This window comes from Coptis chinensis, chromosome 5 (genome assembly GCF_015680905.1).
Source record: "Coptis chinensis isolate HL-2020 chromosome 5, ASM1568090v1, whole genome shotgun sequence".
NCBI classification, from domain to species: Eukaryota; Viridiplantae; Streptophyta; class Magnoliopsida; order Ranunculales; family Ranunculaceae; genus Coptis; species Coptis chinensis.
Genome location: NC_141460.1, coordinates 67,481,908 through 67,498,878, shown reverse-complemented (window position 1 = coordinate 67,498,878; position 16,971 = coordinate 67,481,908).

Here is a 16,971-nt window from a genome sequence, read left to right as displayed (position 1 = left end):
ATTGATCGATAAGGAAGAGACAACCATATTTACTAATTAACGTCGCAATATAAATCATATGGCTAATTCCTATATCTTTCAGTTCCTTAAATTTCTGTCGCTCTAATCCAACAACAATAATTCTATATATCTGGGCAGAGGGGATATTGTTCCAATTCACAGAAGATATATATGGCATGCTTTTCTCCTATTCATAGTAGATTATGAGATATTATAGGCCTAGAAAGCGTTGGCAACTCTACTCTTTAAATGGGCTTGTTATTATTAGGATTTGTCTCTTTCTTTTCTAGGCACTTTGTGTACTCTTTCATTATCACCACCCAAAGAACAAATATTAGGTGTAGTAAAAGTTATTTTCGTATAAAGCTATTTTTAGGCGTCACCCCCCAAATACACCTTACTACCTTAGGGGCCATTTGTTTTTGCCTCTTATAAGATTTTGAGGTCTTATAACCTCTTATAAGATGTGGCCCAGTGGTTTTGGACATTTTTTTTATTTGTTTTTTGCCACTTATAAGATGCATTCTACTAGAAATATCTTATAAGAGACTCCAATTCTATAAGTACCAAAATTGGATCTACTTCAATTATATAAGTCTTATAACTTGAAAAATTACTCAAACACCCCCATCCATATACCCCTAGTCTCATTTATCTCTTCTTCTCTTTTTCTCCAAATAACTCCATTGTCCTAGCCGCCACTACCACCACCACCACCAAACTATTAAAACCACTACCACCACTACCACTACCACCACCATCATCATCCTCCACCACCACTACCACCGTACTATTAAAACTATCACCACCACCACTGTGTTATTACAACCAACACCACTTCCACTATTGCCACCACCACCACCACCACCACCACCACCATCACTACCACCGTGCTATTAAGACCAATATCATCACCACCACTACCACTACCACTACCACTGTACTATTAAGACTATCACTACCACCACCACCACCACCACCACTGTGTTATTAAGACATCCACCATTTCTACTACTACCACCACTACTGTGCTATTAAGACATTCACCACTTCTACTACCACTACCACCACCGTGCTATTAAAACCAATATCATCACCTCCACTACCACTACCACCGTGCTATTAAGACCACTACCACTACCACCACCACCGCCAATTAAAGTAGTTTCCTAAAATTGATATTCTAATTATCAAAATTGATTTGAAATTGAAAATCAAACTATACGCTTGTTTCAAATTAATCTATTCAAGTTAAATGTGATCTAAAGCAGGGTTATATTTGTCAAATAACCATCTATAAGATGTTATGTATTTGTTTTTTCTATTTTTACAAGTGCTTATAAGAGGAACTTAAAATGAAAAACAAACCACTTTATAAGACTCTCTTATAACACATGGTCTTATAAGACCCTCTTATAACTTAACCCAAAAAAACAAATAGCCTCTTAGTGAAAATTACTTCCCAAATCTCACTAAGCATAAAATTTACAACAATTTGCATAATTTCTAACGCAAAAAATCAACAGTATCTAATTAGGGAGTAGAAAAACTCATTTCCAACGCGCCAACACTAAGATATGTATTCTCTAAGATAAGCACATTTTAAGGTGTAAAACACTTGATCAGGAAAAAGTTTGATATGTATATGTAGACAAAATATATAAATGTGAGGTTTGGGTCGTAAACTACAATCCAAACTGTCCCCCGTCCATGTTCCTTGTTCGTGTTGGCCAGGCCAAATTATGTCTCTTTTGTCTTCCTGCCTATCCCCTTCCTGAGTCCGGTGATCTTAGGTACCACACGTTCTAGATCGATACACCCAATTAAGGAAGGAGATACCACTTGAGTTCTTTGTTATGGCAGCACCGGTCTCGTTGATATTGGCAAAAATGTTGGTCTTGTATATGTCTTGCAACTCTGAGTTTGTAAACTTAACATTTTTTTTTTTTGAAGTTAGAGATTTTGGCAGACCTCAACCTGTATTGATTACCTTCTAAATTAGAAGGTTCCCACCCTATCCATCTCTACAATAGCAGTTGCTCTTCTATCTAATGGTGGCAGTAGGAAAGAAATATTATCATCCTGAGACTTACAAAGTTTTGAAAGGTAGTCCGCCACCTGATTACCTTCCCTACAAATATGTTTTACTTCTAGTACCTCAAAAAGGTTTCTAAAAACTACAAAGGATGCAACAATATTGTCACAATACCATGGTGCTATCTCCCTCCCATTCAAGATGTTGACAATTCTAAGTGAGTTAGAACGCACAATGATTTTCTTGTACTCTCTATTAATAGCTGCCTTCAAACCTTCCACTATAGCTCTCAATTCTTGGCCAACAACTGATTTACTCGGGGATGACAAACCAGTAAACGCTGTGAGGGAGTAATATACACTTCCAGTAATATTAAGCACGTGTCTAGCACACCAGGACGGTAACACTCATCTATGCGTCCAGGTCGCTCAAGATCAGTTCGTGTAGGTCATGCGACCTCATCAGCACCCAGAACGCTACCTCCTTATAACGTCCGCATCCAGAACGACAAACGTCCAGAACACTCATATTGTCCATCACTTCAACGGCTAGTAATGTATGGCCTAGCTATCACCTTAAAGACCGGAGCTGCAGATGTGCTCGCCATTACTCCACCACAGGATGCCTTTATGGCTCTTTAAGTGCCATCAAGTCCAGAACTTGACTGGACGCGGGAGAGGGGTAGGCGCAAGCACCCTCACCTATATAAAGAAGAGGAGAAACTACGTTTGACCTGATTCAAGTTCCCCCCCAAGAGAGAGAACTTGATACGTAGGCAGTTCGTCCATACAATCCAATCCAATCATCCCAATCCCTTGATCAAGCCTACATTTGTAAGGATCACCAAAAACATCTTTTACATTGGCGCCATCTATGGATCAAATTACTTGAAAATTCATCTACTTAAAATTTCCGTTTCTTCCAACCATCTTCATAAAATCATCAATTTTCAAGACCACGAAGCATGGAAAGCCTTTAGGATCAAATGAAGAACATGGCCGCCTAGATGGGAACCATGAACGACAACATCACCTTCTTATGACAGAAAAACGCCGCACTCAAAAGTCAGGTGGCAGCCAAAACCCACCCCAACGGAATTACCGTTGAGGATGATATTAACAAAGTGAACTAGCAGATTAACTAGCTGTTCCAGCGAATTGACCAAAGTATTGTGAAGAAGGACGCCACTCAGATCGTCTAGAAGATGCTGAAAACTTATCGAGCATCCCCATTCACACCGGAGGTAATCAGTAAACCCTCCCCACACGATTTCATTAAGCCACACTTTGCAATGTATGATGGCAGTACACGTCCCAGTCAACATGTAGCTTGCCAGAGCCTCACACTCTACAATGCACAAGAGTTCGACTACTTGCAATGCCGCTTGCTTCCTGCTAGTCGGAAAGAAGGAGCCCTCGACTAGTTCTACGCACTAGAGCCAAACTCCATCGATAGCTTTGAGAAGCTAACCGACCAGTTCGCTAATCATTACGTCCACAACAGACGTAAGAAAACCGACGTCGACTCACTCTTCATGCTGTCTCAGAAGAAAGATGAGTCAATCCGCTCCTTCTTAGGGCGATTCAAGACAGACTTGTTGTCTATAGAAAGTAACCTCCAAGAGTCCTTTGCAACCTTGGCATTCACCAAGGCAATCTGGAAAAATACCTGGCTATATAGGTCGCTCATGAAGGAGCGTCCTGAAAAACTGGAAGACTTGTACGCTCGCGTGTACAAATATATAAAGCTACATGAAGCTTTAGATCACGACGGTGAAAAGGAGGAAATTGCAGCAATCTCAGACGCTGCCCCGACCTCAAACAAGCGACCTAGACCACAAGGACAAAAGTTTGGTACCAAGACGACGCACAGGAAACACGAGTTCCCTATGCTGACAAGATCTCCAAGCTACATACTGGAGAAAATAAGAACATCGGCCTATTACCGACCTGAGGTAAAACGGCCAGAAGACACACCAGGAAAGTTGTACTACGCTTTCCATAAAGCAAAGTGTCATGAGACCAACGAGTGTTGGGGGCTCAAGCACTACCTACAAGACCTCGTCGAAGTAGGGCATATCAAACATTACACTGATATCGCCGATGGCGACCTGCGCCACAAACTCATGGCCCGCCGAGAACGAAGCCGATCTCCTCCTCGCCACCACCACCGACCTCGTTCACACGATAGAGGAAGCTCCAATGAGCGTTCTCGCCATGAATGCTTCCAACACTCTTCTGATAGGGAGAATCACAGAACAATCAACATGATCACATTCGAAGATGACTGATATTGTCGCGTCATCCAGGGAGAAAAGGAGATAAGTAGGCGCTCTGCATGAGGTCTACCAATTCTCCTCCCAAGCGGCTCCTGTTCCACGAATAGCCAGCCGTAGCTTAGGCGACCTAATATTCACTGAGGCCGACCTCAACAAGGTGTGTCTCCCTCACAACGACGCTCTGGTCGTCCATGTCAAAATCATCGACTGGACGGTCAAACGCGTCCTTATCGACCTGGGCAATTCATGCGACATCCTCTTCTATCGAACCATCAAGGACATGAACTTGCCTAAATCGGTCATGATCAATCCAATAGCCCCTCTCTACGGCTTCAATGGATTTCGTGCTGACCCCATCGGAGACATCATTCTACCCATCTCAGTGGGATCAAACGAAGACAAGGTCAGCATCAACACACGCTTCAGCGTTCTGGATGTCAACTCGTTCTATACTACTATTTTAGGACGACGTTGGATCCACAAGATGCAAGCAGTTCCATCAATACTCCATCAAGTTTTATGGTTCCCTGGCCCCAGAGGCATGATGGAGCTCAGAAGCAACCAACTCGATGCCCACAATTGCAACCAGATCCTCTCAGTCAACAAGCCTACTGGGGCTTCACTCAAAAACAAGGGAGAGATTGCTAAAGCTAAGCTGGTAGAAGACTTCATCTCTGAGGTCAAGACCCTGACCAAGGCCCCCCGAAGCGAACTGAGAAAGGAGACCACTAGGGGCTCAGTCCAAAATGTCCCTTCAGAAGCTCAGACCCCAGAGGTCGCTCCACCCCTTCCGGTCAAGGAGACACTGCCAGAGACTAAGACCCCAGAGGTCGCTCAGCCCATTAAGGCAGCTGCTCAAACCGAGCTGAAGGAAAAGGTCAACCTAGGAACTAAGGATGACCCCAAGTTCGTTTATGTAGGAGCTAACCTTGATCCTACTCTCAAGGCACAACTTGTAAGTTTTTTATCATTAAATAAAGATGTTTTTGCTTGGTCGTACATCAATGTGTCTGGAATTGACCCCAATATTGCATGTCATAAGTTAAATGTTAACCCAAATGCTAAACCAGTTCACCAGCAACCTAGGAAACTATCTCTTAGATTCAAAAAAGCAATAAATGACAAGATAGACAATCTAAAAAATAGGCTTCATTAGAAAAGTAGAATACCCATAGTGGATTGCTAACATTGTAGCAGTCCCAAAAAAGAACGACATAGTTAGCCTATGTGTCGACTTCACCAATGTTAACCAAAAAACCCCTAAAGATGGCTTCCCCTTACCAAAATCAACCAACTCGTGGACCAAATTGCTGGCCACGAACTCCTGTCATTCATGTACGCCTACAGTGGCTACAACCAGATCCCACTGGCAAAAGAAAACCAAGAAAAAATCTCATTCGTAAAAGAGCAAGGCATCTACTGTTACAACGTCCTCCCCTTCGGCCTAAAGAACGTTGGAGCAACCTACCAATATGTTCCAAGACATGTTAGGAGATACCATGGAGGTATACATAGACGACATGGTGGTAAATAGCAAGAAAGCTGGAGATCACTTGGGTCATCTCGAACAAGCGTTCTCCAGACTGAGGCGAAGTCAGATTAAGCTCAACCTCGAGAAATGCCTCTTCGGAGCGTCTTCTGGGAAATTTCTTGGATATCAGGTATCTTAACGGGCATAGAAGCAAACCCAGATCAGATTCGAGCATTCTTGGATATGCTAGATACAAAAACAAAGAAGCAGATACAGAAATTATCTGGGATGGTGGCAGCTCTAAACCGATTCATATCGAGCTGAGAGCATCTGACAAATATTGACCCTTTCTACAGGTTCTCAAAAAAGGTGAATAGTTCTTATGGAACGAGCAATGCCACCAGGCATTCTCCACTCTCAAAGACTACCTCACAACACCACCCGTACTAGCAAAACCAATTGATGGAGAGACGCTGGGGCAATACTTGGCCGTCTCTGACTTCACCATCAGTTCGGTTCTCTTCAAAGAGGAACCGAATGTTGAAAAGCCAATCTACTTCGCTAGCTGAAAAGAATTATTCCACAGTTGAAAAGGCAGTACTGGCACTACTTTATTCTGCAAGAAAATTCAGGCCATACTTCCAGGCGTATCCAATCAAAGTTCTGATTGATCTACATCTGAAGAAAATCCTTCTCAAAGCCAACAAGACAACTCACATGGAAATATGGGCAGAAGAACTCAGAGAACACCACATAGAGTTCACCCCGAGAACCTCACAGAAGGGACAGGTTGTTGCAGATTTCTTAGCCAATTTCCCAGTCGATGATCTCAACTGGGAACCACATCCCGACCTTTAAACAACAGGACGCATCTGTATGGTCACTTTTGTAAATGGAGCAAACAACCCAGGTGGCAGTGGAGTGGGTGTAGTCCTAGTGTCACCATATGGCAACATGGTGGAAAAATCAGTTCGCATTGAATTCGTGACCTCGAACAATGAAGTTGAATACGAAGCCTAATTATGGGGCTTCACACGGTGTTAGAACTCAATGTCAAGGAGTTGAAGGTCTTTAGCGATTCACAACTGGTCGTCCGCCAAGTCGCCAACGAGTACACCACCAATGAAGGTAACCTTTCTAAATATCTTCAAATTGTAAATCAAATATTGCCTTATTTTAAGAAAGTCACCATACACCATTTCCTACGGGAAGAGAATCTCCATGCGGACAGCCTGGCGTACCTAGCGACCCAAACACCTAACTGTGACCATAGGAAGCTACTCATCGAAGTAATCGATAGACCCGCTTACCAAAATTAGCACGTATTGGAAGTCAGTGACATATGCCCACTCTCTAAAACTCAGATGAGCCAAACATGGATGCAACCTATCATAGACTATGTCAAACTAGGCAAAGCACCAGAAAATTGACTCAAGGCTAGACAAGTACGCTACCAGTCAGGTCGCTACTGCCTAGTAAATGACAAACTATTCAGAAAGTCCACCGGAGGACCTCATCTAAGGTGCATAAGCCCAGAACAAGGTCAGATGATTTTCGCAGAGATCCATGAGAGAGAATGCAGCAATCACGCTCAGAGATCGTTGAAACCAGTCAAAACGATGACATTCTCGCAAGAGAAGTCGACCTACTGGACGAACACCGCGACCTAGATGACATTCGAGTGGCATCCTACCAGCAAACTCTGAGGAAGACGTACAATAAGCGAGTCAACCCTCGAAGTTTCCAACCTAGAGACCTAGTCCTGAAAAAGACTAAAGATGATTCCAAACTCACACCAACATGGGAAGGACCCTACATAGTCGAACGAGTTGTTGGCAACGGAGCATATTGGATCAAGACCCAGGAAGGCAAGTCATTACCACGTCCTCCTTGGAATACTTTCTTTTTAAAAAAATTCCATCAATAAAAGATCCAGTTGCACGACTTCATACTCTTAACATTATACTAATAGTTCATGTTTGCATCAACACATATCAGTTTCTCCAAGAGCTCAAACGTTCTGCGTCCCAAAACGCGTATGCAAACTAAAGCGTTCCCCAAGAGCTCATACATCCTCCACTAAACGTGCTCACTCGAGCTCACATGCTCCATAGCCTATACATTTCTTACTAGTTGAAAACCTACAACTCTAGGCTCAACTCAATGAGAATGCTCTCCGAGAGCAACACGCTTTCTTAAGCTAACACGCTCACTCGAGCTCACATGCTCCATAGCCTATACATTTCTTACTAGTTGAAGACCTACAATTCTAGGCTCAACTCAGCGAGAATGCTATTTGAGAGCAACACGTTTACTTAAGCTAACACGCTCACTTGAGCTAACACGTTAAAGTCCTACAACCCTAGGCTCAACTCAGTGAGAAGGCTCTCCGAGAGCAACACATTTACTTAAGCTAACACGCTCACTCGAGCTAGCGGGCCATCACATTTCTTACTAGTTGAAGACCTACAACGCTAGGCTCAACTCAGTGACGAATGCTCTCTCAGAGTGACACGCCCACTCGAGCTCACCCGAGTTCAACGAATACAGAACCCAAACTACTCCTTGAATCGAACTCCAGTACTTCACAAGAATCTTAAGTCTTTCTAGACAACGGGACGTACATCTCTAGGTCAACTACCTACTGGGATATCAAAACAACATACAACAAGCATTCAGATGAAAGTAAACATCATGCATTCCATAACATGCAAAACAAACTAACTACCTGAACACACTCAGGAAACAAGTTCTTCAAAATAACTGAACGGCCACTTATGTGGACACCAGTTCACTACGTTATCAATAACACGAACTGCCTAGGTTTCCCCAGGGTATCAGCTCTTAATGTATATGGGCCACGCCCCAACCATTTCAAAAGCAAACTACCCAGGCAAGCCTAGGAAACCAGTTCTATTATTTTACAACCACTTACAAATCTGAAATTACAGAGAAATATTCAAAACCTCATAACTTACACAAAGGAAGAAGAAATCCAAAAGCAATGGTCAAGCACCAGGAGTAACATGTTTATCATCGGTGAGCACGCGTTAGCTATTTCGGCCGGGAACAATCTTGGTAGACAACACGTAAGCTTCTTTCAAAGATCTCCAGTACAACAAGCACACTTGTACCTAGAGCCCCACGTTCATGCTCTTCCTTCAACTGAAAGTACGTCTCCTCCAGCAACACATAATCTTGGCACACTAAGGTCATATGCCCGCTGAGCCTTTCAGGCAATCGACTTGCAGTGCTTGGCGTACTCAGTTACTGTACCCAATCTTTCCTGCAAGTCAAGCATCGAACTAACCATCGACGACCTCCCAGATACAGCGACTTGATGCATTTTCCTCAAATCCTCCAGTTCCTTCTTGTCAGCCTCTAGCAAGCTGCAAGCTCAACAGTTCCTTTTTTACCTGACCCACATCGTTTTCCTTAGCTTCCATAAATTGGGCCGTGTGCTTAAATTTCTGATACCCAGTAAGAAACTACAAATAAGAACATCAATGTTACTCTCGCCAATAAGATATAAAGGGACCAGAGAAGATTAAAAGCTTACCAAACAGCAAGCCATATCTATGGTCTCCAAAGTCTTGTCCAAATCTTGGCCTTCCAGCTATTCTTTATCACCTTCCAAGACAATCCCTTCCAAGAGACAATTAGCTATGGGTGTCGACCCGAAGCTCCAGTCAGATCGTTTCACTGCACGCTTCTTCCCCGTCTTCCCAGTATAGACAAAGTCGCTTCCTAGGTCACCACCCCGCCTCCCTAACTAACCAATCTCAGAACTTTCTCCAGCAGCAACTTTTCCCTTGCCCGCCACACCATGATTGTGAGCGCTTAGGTCGACCCCACCCTTAGAACTCAGGCACCTGAACACCACACCTCCAATTCGCTTGTGCGAACCAGAATTAGAGTTACCCACAGTTTTGGACCGCTTAGTGGCCCTCAAGTCAGAAGCGACAGCTTTCTGCTTACCCAGATCGCGCCTATGACGCAGTAAGAAATTGATCTCATCCAAAACAAGGGGAGAGCCCTCCCTCACCCTACCTATTAGAGAGAACAAAATTCCATCGTCATCACCATTTAGCCTAGCCATCCTACACTCCATTGACAACGCAACATTCAGCAAACGAAGCATACAAAACTTACATATCAGAAAAGAAGAGAAAGGAAAAGAAGTTAGAAACTAACCTGAAGCGCCCTAGAACTTTGGCAAGAACTTTGGAAAATAGCTTGAAGGAAATAACGAACCAGTACCCCTAAACCTCTCACGAAATTTTTTTTAGGGTAAATTTTTTCACTTCCTAAGACATACCATTAATACGTGCCGTACTACCCACCATCTTTTCAAATTCCGCAACACAAGGCGATTACTATTTCTGCTCACAAACGTTTCGCCTCCTCACACGTGCTAAAGTCCTCTCTCAGTAGAACGCTCTAACATGGAGAACACACTTTACGAGCAAGACGCTCACTCGAGCTCACAGGCTACATAGCCTCAACACTTCTCACTAGTGAAAACCTACAATGCTAGGACCGACTCAGGGGAGAATGCTCTCTACGAGCAGGACGCTCACTTGAGCCCACAGGCTACATGGCCTTAGCACTTCATACTAGTTGAAGCCTACAACGCTAGATGCGCCTCAGTGAAGAACGCTCTACCAGAGCAAGACGCTCACTCAAGCTTAAAGGCTACATAGCCTAGACACTTCTAACCACTTGGAACCTAAAACGCTAAACAAGTGCAACAACATCAGGCAAATTACATTCAAGACATCAAGAAAAAGAGCAAGGAGAATAAACATGCATTTCATAAATGCAAAATAAGAAACTGCCTGAACAGGCTCAGGAAACCAGTTTGTCTACTAACCGAGCTGCTGGGACATCCCAGAAAACCAACTCGGTTAGTAAGCATTCGTCATATAACGAACTGCCCAAAACAATCTGGGAAACTAGTTTGTTCTATTCTTAATATAATACCCATTATAGAAGCGAACTGCCCAGGTTTCCCCAGGTTATCAGCTCTTAATGTATCTGGCCCATGTCATAACCATATCAAAGGCGAACTGCCCAGGCAAGCCCAGAAAACCAGCTCTATTGTATCTTCACCACTTATATATAATCAACTTACAAAGAGAGATAAAGAACATCACATACTGACAAGGAAGGAATCAAACAACATGGTCAAAGGTATCAACTTGCAGAGGGTCCAGCACAGGAGATAAGACAGGTTCTATGGCGGTAGCAGCAGGAGGGACGACAGTGTTCATTTCCAGCTCACCAACAACAGGAAGTAGATCAACAGAAGCAGAGGCATCAACAAAGGGCACTACATTAAAAGCATTACTTGCATCTTCAGGTGAGGCGTTCTCTCGTTCACTCAAATCCCCATGTTCATGCTCTTCTCTTAGCAGCTCATACTTCTGCTCCATCTCACTATACCAAAACAGGATATTCATAACGGTAAAAAACCGTTACTAAAAATATTTGTAACGGTTTTTTTGCATCACAATTTTGGCATTTCTAATTCATTATTAATATTTGTAACGGTTTAAAACTGTTACATAATTATTTATTACGGTTTTTTCCGCAACTGAAAAAATTTGCTAACAGTTTTCTTTGCTTAATTGTGTTACTCTTTTCTAACAATAGTAACAGTTTTATAGAGTTAATAACGCTTTTTGACTGTTACTCTTTTCTAACAACAGTAACGGTTTTATAAAATTAGTAACGCTTTTTTATGTTACTCTTTTCTAACAATAGTAATGGTTTTATAAAGTTAGTAACGTTTTTTTGTGTTACTGTTTTATAGAATTTGTAACGTTTTGGTAACAGTTTTGTTGCTTCGTAAGTGTTACTTATTATAAAGCTTAGTTACGGTTTTCCACCGTTACAAAACTATTTCATATGTAAAAAAAATAATTTCCCCCAAAACCACCTTTTTTGGGAGACTACTGAACCTGCATAAAGATTCCCCCACTTATTGGGTATTCTACAATCGTTCATAACATAAACAAGAAATCTCACAAGTACATCTAATTACATAATCTTTTATTAAAATAACATCACCAAAACGTCTTTTCATAAATAGGACTTGCCATGAATGAAATACATATTGTTTTCCAAATCAATGAGACTTGTCCTTAAACTCAAGCTCTAGCCGTCATTTGTACAGAATTCCCACCTTCAATAGTTGCAAGCATCAGGGGATGACTTTGGGATAGTATCATCAGAAAAGTCCCTTTCACTGTGTACACCAATAGAAATAAATAAAAGGGAGTCAAGCAGTAGAAAACAAATATGTATAGATATATACTTAGAGAATTGCTAGCGTCCTGACCCATTAAAGGGGTAGGACGGTCCTGACCTGGTAAATTACATAAAATCTTAACTGTTAACCTTTTAAACAAGTTTCTATTAACATAATGAGTTGATTTCGGTCATCTCTTGAGATCCAAATATAAAATACCGGTTCCAAACTCTACCAACAATTCTCCTACGATTACGCAGATCTTAACTGTTAACCTTTTAAACAAGTTTCTATTAACATAATGAGTTGATTTCGGTCATCTCTTCAGATCCAAATTGTACGGTTCCAAACTCTACCAACAATTCTCCACCGGTGAAGTAGATCGATCTTGGTAAGTAGTAACTTCACGGCGCCATCCATGAAACAAATAACTTCGGTAACTCTGTCGATTTTCGGATCGGCCATGGGTTGCATGACCCTCTTCCATATGCTATTAATTTCAAAAGGAAAAGATGGGTGAGAGATGAGAATGTATAAGATCATCAAACCAAGTCTTGCATCAAGAAAAACAAAGTGGAAGAAAACAAGTTATTTTTGGAATCAACTTAGTTAAAAATATCAACCCAATCTTAATATATTTTGTTTGGGTTCAAATAAATATTCAAGATTCTTCTTTTTAACATATATGTATTGATGCTAAAGTTGATAGACTTATATATTGGGTTTGCCGCGGCTTTTTCTTTTCGTGGGGATGGTGAGCATATATATTTCCGATGAATTAAGGTTGGTTGAGATTCTGTATACCAAGAAAGAACGAAGGAGAGAGAGCCTAAAATTATTAAGTGACTGGTCAAGTCATTCTCCATTCAGTTTATTTTGTCATTTACCAGGTCAGGACCGTCCTACCCCCTCAATGGGTCAGGACGCTAGCAATTCTCATATACTTATATCTTATTCTTAAGTAGTAGCTCCTTATACTCAAACTATAGAATTCAAAAAAGATAGTATAGTAGCAGACTAGTAGTAATAGAAGCATAGTATAGACATGAAAGTTTATTTACCGCCCCAAAACCCTATGACCTTGTCAGACACCTTAACGAAACACATAAATTTTTTGGTAGAATCTCTTCTGTATTTTCAATATTTCATAGACATAAATTCTGTCATAACCTGAAAATCAAATAATATACTTTCATAACATATATTAAAACCTCATACCTCGGTTGTAAATCCAACTACTCAAATATATATTGATTCGTAGAACCAGCTACTTAACCATCTCAAATCAAAATTAGTTAAGTACGTGTCTAGCACACCAGGATGGTAACACTCATCTATGCGTCCGGGTCGCTCAAGATCAGTTCGTGCAGGTCATGTGACCTCATCAGCACCTAGAACACTACCCCCTCAGAACGTCTGCATCTAGAACGGAAAGCATCCAGAACGCTCATATTGTCCATCATTTCAACGACTAGTAACGTATGGCCTGGCTGTCACCTTAAAGACCGGAGCTGCAGATGCGCTCGCCATTACTCCACCGCAGGATGCCTTTATAGCTCTTTAAGTGCCATCAAGTCCAGAATTTGACTGGATCGGGGAAGGGGAGGTGCGAGCACCCTCACCTATATAAAGAAGAGGAGGAACTACGTCTGACCTGATTCAAGTTTCCCCCCAGAGAGAGAACTTGATACGTAGGCAGTTCGTCTATACAAACTCGGTCAATTCAATCCAATCATCCCAATCCCTTGATCAAGCCTACATTTGTAAGGATCACCAAAAACATCATTTGCAAATGTCATTTCTACATTACTTTGCCAATTCCTAAACACCCCCACCCCAAAGCCATTATACTCACCTACTGCGCCATCAGTGTTCAACATTATCACGTATTTTTCTGGACTGATCCATTTGATTCATGTAACATGCTTAGACTAGTAGCTCACTTCAATGTTCAACCTCGACATCAGAACTCTCAATTCAATAGAGTCTTCAACATGTACTAACCTTCTTTGAAGATATAGTTGCATGTCATTAACAATCAAGATACAATTGCATGTCATTAACAATCTTGTTACACAGTTCCTGAGTTGTATACTTCATCTGGTTCATTCTCCTCCTTCCTCTTTCTACCTAGATCTCGTGTACTGTATGTAGCTGCCACAAAGGTTCTCCACACTTCACTCTTTGTGGTGTTCATCTTGCATTTGCAAAAAATACCATACCATTCAGCGGTTGAGTCAGTAACACAACCACCTATTCCTATTACTTTCTTAACCTTACTACACACCTCCTTAGAAAATGGGCAATCAAAATAGAGGTGTTTAGAGAATTAAGTTGAGCAATCACAAAGGCAACAACTCGAATGGCTCAACACATTCTTCCTGATTAATCTATCTTGAGTTGGTAGGGAACTGGCAAATAACTGGCACATAGTAAAAAAGTGGCACATAGTAAAAGAGTGTTTAGGACCACCAACTTCACCCAAACAATTTTGTACCATTTAACCTCCTCCCTAATCTTTCTCAGTGTCATATACGCAGACTTAGATGTATAGGCTAGGCTTTAGTAACTGAGGGGGTCCAAACTACTCTATCCCTTTCAACAAAATTGTTGATTTGGACTTGTAGTATTTCCTTTCTTAACTCCTCATCCTTTATGTTTATGATTCCATCATTCCACCTCCCCTCAGAGATTAAATAACTAACCTTTGTATCAATTAGAAAGTCTAAGAGATTTCTAACAGAAGGTTGATGTCACACCCCGAATTTCGACAGAATTCGGAATAACATTATTTGTTCCGACTCTCTCGATCTCAGGGTGTGACGACTCTCCACTCCCAAAACCCATAAACAGGTTTTAAAATATGCGGATAATTAAAACCAATAAAAATTTTAACTTAAACAATGTCATCTTCATTACCAAAACAATATACAAATGAAAATGCAAATAACCTTATCTCAACTGAAAATCTATATCACCTTAAGGGAAAACAAAACTCAACACGAGATCACAATGCTACTTAAAACCACAAGAAAGCCAACCTTCTTCAACACTAAATTTGTCAAAACTTATCAACTATGTTCATTGAATGAACACACCCGATAAGCAAACATGCATATCGGGTTGACGATTATAAACAATCTTTGGTGTGAGTAGCCCTAAAACAACATATACTTATACAAATATATACATAATCCATGCAGTTAGTTCCTCTTTGAAGCCTTTAACTTTCAACAACTAATATAACATACTTAAGTACAATAAAAGGCATTTAGTTCCTCCACGAAGCATTCTTAGGTTCTAACTAAACTACTAACCCAGCCAAACATATACAATCATCTATCTAGAGATATATCATTTACCAACATATTACCATAATTATATTAATTTAGACTTTCTTTTTGTGTGTCCCTAAAATCACGTCGTATCTATGTCTTACCTAGTTTCCCTGGCTACCACATCGCGAAACCCAACGCCGAACATGTACATCCACATGCCTCCCTTACATAATGAGCCACTCCGTGCGTAACCACCACGGCGGGATGCGCACACAGTAAATCCTCACCACGGAAGCCAAATCTATGTAAGCGCCACTATTCGGCATAAAATATTCAAGCATCATCGTTCTATTTTGCTTAACGGAATAATCAAGCCACTATTAAACTCGCCCGGAGGGCCGAAGGCCATTCGGATTAAGCGAAGCGCCCGGAAGGGCGCCCGAAGGCCATTCGGATTAAGCGAAGCGCCCGGAAGGAAGCCGCCCGAAGGCCATTCGGATTAATCGAAAGCGCCGGAAGGGCCAATCACATGAGTTGTGGTAGTCGGGTTCTAGGATTTTCGTTATGTAATTTATTCGAGGGGTCATACATTAATGACTCATAAACATTTCTACTATATCCGTGCGGGTCAATTACCTTATTGCACTAAGCCATAATATCTAGAAACATCTCAATTATATCTCATAGTCACTTTCATTCTTTCCGCGTGCCAATATATTATTGCACTACACCACACTCCGTGGGCAAACATTTACCAATACTATATTAGCATCTCACATATAAAATAATGGAGTGTATATACATTTCTCCAAAATATTACATTTACAACAACTATCGACATATTATATCATGTCACAATGCTCCAACGCATTATCACATACATTATAGCATTATTAGGAATATAATATCTCCTAACATCTCAATATCGTCGCGTGTCAAAATACACAACATAAATGTCAAATCTTTCTTAGATAATGACAACCAAATATACAAGCTTCCACAGCATTTTATTACTATATGTGTCCATATAATATACACATAAAACGTAGCACAAATAAACAGTCCACAGTCCACCATCAAAGCCCAATATATATATATCATTTACACACTACTCACGTCAAATCTAAATTAGATAATGACCATCCAAGTTATATAATATCGACAATATTTTATTACTATATTTGTCCATATAAACAAACATATGAAAAACTGGAAAAGTCAACATCCACAGTCAACGGTCAACAGTCAAAGTCGACGGTCAACGGTCAAAGGTCAACACCTCATGGTCAAGGTCAAACTCAACATGCCATGGTCAAAGTCAAACTGTCATCGCCAAAGTCAAAGGTGAAAGTCAACCGTCCATGGTCAAAGGTCAAAGTCAAACTGTCGTTTTCGTGTTCGACAGGTCCAGGGTCATAGCCATGGTTCATGGCTAAGGACAAAGTGCATGGCTTATGGGCTCGTGACCAAGGTCATGGTTCGGACCCAACTGGCCAAGCCCAAACCTTAGAACCCGAAAGTTTAAACATGTAAAGACCCAGAAAGATCTATTTTAAGTCGATGAATTTGGTCCAAACAATATTAGAAGCGGGCCCAAACACATTAAGTTAAAGCATTTTGGTCCACAAATTAAAGGCTAAAAAGAATTGGTCCAAC